Here is a 6881-nt window from a genome sequence, read left to right as displayed (position 1 = left end):
GTAGTAGTAGTTAGATAATTCACGATTTCCATACCTCCTACAATACCTATACCATTGGTTCCCTCTTACTTTAAAGATTGGGCACTCATGCACCATGTGGTTATTTATGCAAATAGCACACCAAGTCATTTCCTATCTAAAGTTAAATGAGGATGTCCTGTCTCCCTAGGAGAGGCTTTCCACATTTCTTCTAACCCTTTGATCATTGCCTTGCAATGTCTTCTATGCTCTTAGGATCTTCCATTTTTCAAGAATCTTGGCTTTTGATAGTGGGTTCTGTTTTGACCAAGGAGTCTGGTCTTCTTCTTTACATGTAAGGGATGCCTATAAAGTTATCATCAAAATCTACACTCCACTAATGTCCTATGCCTTCTAGCATAGGACATACAATGCATCATGCAATTGTTTTCTTCTCAAATCCTCTAAAAACAATGGGATCAACCTAGTTTTTCCTTGACAAGTCATCTGTTGTTCAAGTTCTAAGGTGGTTGATGCGATCCCTCACCCACTCGTGTTAAAGTTGCTTAAATTGATACAATTGTGTAATATGGTTGTGCTTGACACTAGTCTTCGAGAAGCTCATGGTAAATGCTAGTTCAAGATCCTTCATGGTCCCGTTTATGAATCTATAATTAAGCATTACCTTCTAGAGTTTTTTCGAAGGCATCGATCTTAGTTTTGGGATTAGTTACTCTCTCAACCATATAGATTTGTCTAAATGCAGCTAGGTAGCTATCGAGATCCCCGGATCCGTTAAACCAGCTTGGATATATGTGAGGCTCTTATTCTCAGATGATCATATTCATCTCTCATTCCTCTAGGTGGTCTGATTGCCATAGAGAATGCCATCTAGCACTCTTCTTGTTTTGATAGGAATATGAACTTGTGCTAGGTGTAGGCTCAACTGTTGGTTCTAAATGCATGAACATAGAAATGTGAGTCTACGGATATACGAGTCCACATCTATGAGCTTAAATCCATAAGCCTAGAAGTGTGAGCCTAGAGACATGAACCCACAAGCGTGATGTGATTCTAGCTCACATAGATCTTATGAGTCTTACTCAATAGACCTACATGAGCCTATTTCATACAAAAAAGATGTGAGACTTGAGGAGAGTTATAGCTAATCATGGCAATATAGGCTAAGCATCACCAGTGCACAAAGGGATGCGAAGGGAAACCACAAATTTTTAGATGCACCTCTAGTATTATCATCCTACCAGTGAGATCAAACGATATGTGTGGATGAGGGCAGTAAAATATACATCTCAAGAGTGGTTGAGGAAGTGAGAGGGATGGAAAGGTATGGATAGGGAGGAGGTTTCCATCCAATGTATAACTAGAACATAGGAATTTGAGGCCAAGTGAAGTGAGGACCTCAGGAAATCACCTCGAGACCAAGAAGCATAGAGAGACGACAAGGGGATAATTTTTTTTAATTCCACAAGGGAAACAAACCGCACACCCAAAGTCGAGGTGAGGCTTCCCTCCTCCACATTAGACCTAATTCGAGAGAAACACTTAGCCACATGGACGAGAACCATTAGGTGAGAGGGCCTTTCAAAAACCAAGTTGATAACCCTAGTTGAACTAGTAGTGCCAATTCAGTTAGGATGGGGAATCACATAAGAGCTGAGAGCCAAGACAATAGAGCCTTAAGTGTACTCATGGAGCATTGATATATGGATACCCAATGATGCATTCAAGCCTTTTCACCCCCTAAACAACCAAAAGAACCATCTTTTGGGGTGCCAACATATGGATATGTGGGACCATCCTATACACGGAAACCTCTCAGGATGGAACCTAGGCACATGGCTACAATGGCCCTTGAGCTAGTTATAAAACTAACAGAGACTAGGTTCAAAACTCACATAACCCTAGAAACGAGAAGAAACATCGATGTCAATATGGAATTAATAAGACCAACCAGGTTATCCAGGATAAGACCCTCTCTCATAGCCAAGCTGATTTGTTTGATGGATTGGGAGATCCCTACATCCATTTAACTGCATTCAAAGAGATCTGCATTGCAAAAGGGTGACTAATCCTCCTAAAATAAGATAGATACTTTTGGCTTAACTTTAGATAACAACACTATGCTTTGGTTTTAATTTCTAGAAGATTCCCCTAGTCATGTGTCAATCATAGCTTAATATCCCAGCTTTACCAATTCAAACAGCTTAAACACGAAATAGTGAGAGACTGCATCTTAAGAACTTAAATAGCCCATGGCATATCAAGGGAAAACCAAGCCAAACTTCGTTGATTTCATTGTTTTTTGAAGGATTAACGAGTAAGCAACTACATGATGCATTATATGCTAAAAGGCATCGAATGCTAGTGGAATGTTGCTTGGATGCCATAGACTTTGATGATAACTTTACTTGCATCCCAACCAGAGATAGCATAAGATTAGAATCAATGACCATGACTGAGCCCATCAGTAAAAGCCAAGATTCAAAAAAGAAGGTTGAGGCACCCAAGAGTCTCGAAGACATAGCAAACAATGTGATCAAAGGACTCGAAGGAGTACTCAAAGCTGGACCACGAGAGTCGAGCCATTTTGGTTTAGTTCCTAGATGAGAATGGAAATGATGGAAGACTTAGAACTAGCGTTTACAAAAAGATTCTCTTAGTTGTGTTAAGCATAGCTTAATACCTCAGCTTTACTAATTCAAATAGCTTAAACACAAAACAACGAGAGACTGCATCTCAAAAACTTAAATAGCCCATGCCCTATTAAGGAAAAACCAAGCCAAACTAGGCTAATTTCATTGTTCTTTGAAGGATTGAGTAAGCAACTACGTGCTATGTTATATGCCAAAAGGCATCAAATGCTAGTGGAATGTTACTTGGAGGCCATAGACTTTGATGATAACTTTACTTGCATCCCAACTAGAGAGAGTGTAAGACTAGAATCAATGACCACCCATGATGGAGCCCAACTAGTGGAATGTTGCTTGGATGCCATATACTTTGATGATAAGTTTACTTGCATCCCAACCAGAGAGCATAAGATTAGAATCAGTGACCATGATGGAGCCCGGCATCAAAAGCCAAGATTCAAAGAAGGTTGAAGCACCCAAGAGTGCCAAAGATATAGAAAATGATGTGATCAAAGGACTCAAAGGAGTACTCAAAGTTGGACCACAAGAGTCGGCCGGGACATTCTGGTTTAGTTCCTAGACGAGAATTGACATAGTGTGCCATTTGTAGAAGCAACCACACAACCCATGAATGCCAAGTCCTTAGAGAGCAAGTGCAAACTAGTGGTGGTGAAAATCATGAATTTACCAATTGCTACCATGCCCAGTGAATGATGAGGATGTTTAGAGTGCCACCATTGCCAAAACCCACACACCCATTAGCTCTGCTAGTTAGAACCCAATTGTTGTGTTAGGAATCCTTATAGGGACATGGAGATTCCACCTCTAATGTTACGTCCTCAACTAGCTTGCTAGGAACTACTCCTACGAGGCTAGGGGTATTGAATCGATTATTGATATTCTAACACACCTATGTTGAGTATCTTGATTTAGTGGGGTTAAAATCCCACTAAGGGGTGAACACCATACTGCCCAACCTAGATATTTAAACACATTAGTTGGCCACCCTAATGCAAATCACATTTAAAGATTATAGACTGAGAGATGTCAACACATCAACCCACTAGCTTGCTTTAGATGCCAAGGCCCTCATAGAGTGACTGATTACCCAATGAGAGCTAACCCAGAAGCAACTATTATCAGCCCACCACCTTTGGATAGATGGTATGTACAAAGTATGGCTGCTCTCTCAAGCTAACAAATTAAAACCCCTCAATGAGTACATCGTCTCCTACCACCACACACAAGGTTGGAGATAGTTAGTGTATCATGTTTGATCTCATCTTTGCAAGACAAAAAGTACCATTTAATGTTGACAAGGGCCCAAGCCAAGCAATTTCAAGATTAAGCAGCCTTATCCATAACTTCTTTCACATTATCAAAGACTCCTAAAAGCAAAAAAGGGAAAATAAAGAGTAGGCAACATACCAAACAAAATGAACATGCAAGTGCCATAATAGAACCAAAAATTCCCAAAGTTCTAAAGTGGTAAAGGAAACAAGAGAGAAAGACCTTAAGGACCTTCCAAGTTATTTGGAGAGTGATGATGTTCTAGATTCCTCTACTTAGATTACCTTAGAAGAAGAGTAGGGAGTGGGGAACCCCGATGAGCTAATTCTCATGGATAGAATAGAAGAACTTAAGGAGAAAGCTTGAAGAGCATCGTAATCCCATAGGTATGAGAGGCATAAACAAACCGAGAATCCAAGGGATGTCACGATACATTGAGGTAGAAGATGTCCTAGAATCTCAAGTTCAAAACACTTTGGGGAAAAAATGTAATGAGATGGATCAATCTTGATGGGGGGTGGATAGAAAAGATGAGCTCCTAGAAATGGCCAAGAAGACTGTGGAAGGATTATATAAACCAAGACTCGACCAAGACCGAAGTATAAGGAACCCCTTCCTAAGAAGCTATAAGAATACTCTCATTCGAGAGAGGAGATCTCAAGATTAAACTGAAGCACAAGACTCAGTATTGCGGCCATGGTAGAAATAGAGGGACAAACATGACCTATCATGATGTTTCCACTAAAGATTCCTACAATGAGAGACCCACATGACCTATCATGATCTCAAGATTAAACTGAAGCACAAGACTCAGTATTGCGGCCATGGTAGAAATAGAGAAACCAACATGACCTATCATGATGTTTCCACTAAAGATTCCTACAATGAGACTCTTAGAACCAATCATAGAAGCATCTCATGAGGGTAGTTTCTCAAGCGGAGAATCACAAAAAGATCAATAGTCAAGGGACCAAGATAACATTGGGAAAATGGGGAAGCACAAAATGAGCTTAGAAAAAAGGAGAAACCTTGATAAGCCTCTAGAGCCAAAAGATATAGGAAACCTAAGAGTGCTACATGACCATGTCCTGAGAAGCATCTCATGAGGGTAGTGTCTCAAGCTGAGAATGACAAAAGATTAACAATTAAGGGACTACTCAGGATAACATTGGGAAAATGTGGAAGCACAAAATGAGCTTAGAAAAAAGGAGAAAACTTGATGAGCCTCTAGATCCAAAAGATCTAAGAAACTGAAGAGTGCTGCATGACCATGTCCTGAGGGAACAAGATATTCATGAGATGCAGCTTGCACTTGGAGACTATGATAGGAGAAAACACAAAGAGAACTGAGTTAGAGTGGGTGTGGATACCATGATAGTCAAGAGTAAATTCATTAAGGACCATGCCTTTATAGATCAGCTAAGAAGATAAGTCTATGACTATAGCCATTGTGCCTTCGATAAGGCTAGAACATAAAGATGAAACGAGAGCAATTCTCTCTTACCTTATGACTATCTCAATGGGGCTGAGTACTTAAAAAGGAAACTAAAAGCCTGGAATAAAGTCCACTAATGGATGAAAAATCAACTCAAGCTATTAAGAGACACAAGTGAGATCAACTAAGAAATCAAGGAAAACCCATTGAGGATATACAAAGATGTGCATGTGTTATTACTCACTTTGGTCTCTCCTAGAAACATAGTCACAAGAGATTACCTTAGCAATCTACAACTACCACAATTAGTGGAGATCTTTCCAACGCCTGACACGTAACCCTCAAGGTCTCCAAGCTCCACACCTCCTTGGGTGGCAAGTTTTGTCTGTAAGCGTTATTATATCGCCGTTTTAGACTATGGGTCCTTGTCCCTCCTCTCATACCACACCACTCATACAAGATCACTAGTATGCATTAGAGAAGAAGGTTAGAGAGAGTATTAGCACAAGTGAAAGACTCTATTGCACAATGGGAGAGTATATTGTATGATGAGAGAAAGTGACATATATACAAGGCCACAAGTGTTCACACACACTTCAACTATGGCCAACCAGGCACCCAAGGCTTATAAGTGGCATATTGCTTGTACAATGCTTAATCTCATATTACATATGTGAAGTTCATTCACAAGGATTTCATTCTAGCTTGTTGCCACACACTTAGAGCAGGAATCACCATATTCTGTCGGACCATTTTCAGGCACCTTGTCCAAGTTGTAAATTCAGACATCGTTGCTTCACAGATTGCTCGTACATGCTTTTGGTGGTTTGTCTTCGTTATTTGTTGTATAATTATAGTGGCAACTCTTATTACCCTAAAATGGTTTAACATTGCCTCCTTCTTCTTGGTCGATTGCATCCTTGTATGATTGAGTATAAGACTATCCTATTACGAGGAGAATTGAGAATCTATTTGGTTGATGCTTATGTTGTTGCATAAACATTCAATGGTTATTGTTTCTATAGAAGGAATGGGGGAGGTCAGTAGTAAATTATGAAGTTATTAAGTGGGGCGAGTGATGATATTAAAAAAAAATCTTTATAATCATTAGAAGGAGACCTCAATTCCTCATTTGATACATTGAAGCAAATTCAAATGTGTCTTCTTTGTTGTTGCTTTCTCTATCAAATAATCTTGAAAAGATCCTATCCTTGTATTCTCCATTCCATGTGCTTTTGATATTTTTATATATAAATATATTATTGCTCTTACAAACACTTATACACTAAAGTACATTAAAGTGACTCAAGAAGACCCTTGAGGTAGCTATACTGTTGAAGTCAAAATCATTGGAGAGGCATGAAATAAATCTTTTGACTTACGAGGAGGTGTGAAATGTTATGGTGAAGAGGTTATTATTGAAGGTGTTCATTGTTGCTGGCAAGGTTTGAATGGGTGTCAACCTAATTGCTTGCACTTTTTATGAGAAATCCAAGTGATGGGTTGTACCATTAACCAATGATTTTAATCACCATGCCCAGCCATCT

The sequence above is a fragment of the Cibotium barometz genome, chromosome 41 (genome assembly GCF_041138505.1).
Source record: "Cibotium barometz isolate CiBa-2024 chromosome 41, ASM4113850v1, whole genome shotgun sequence".
NCBI lineage: Eukaryota > Viridiplantae > Streptophyta > Polypodiopsida > Cyatheales > Cibotiaceae > Cibotium > Cibotium barometz.
Note: the sequence above shows the minus strand (reverse complement) of the source record.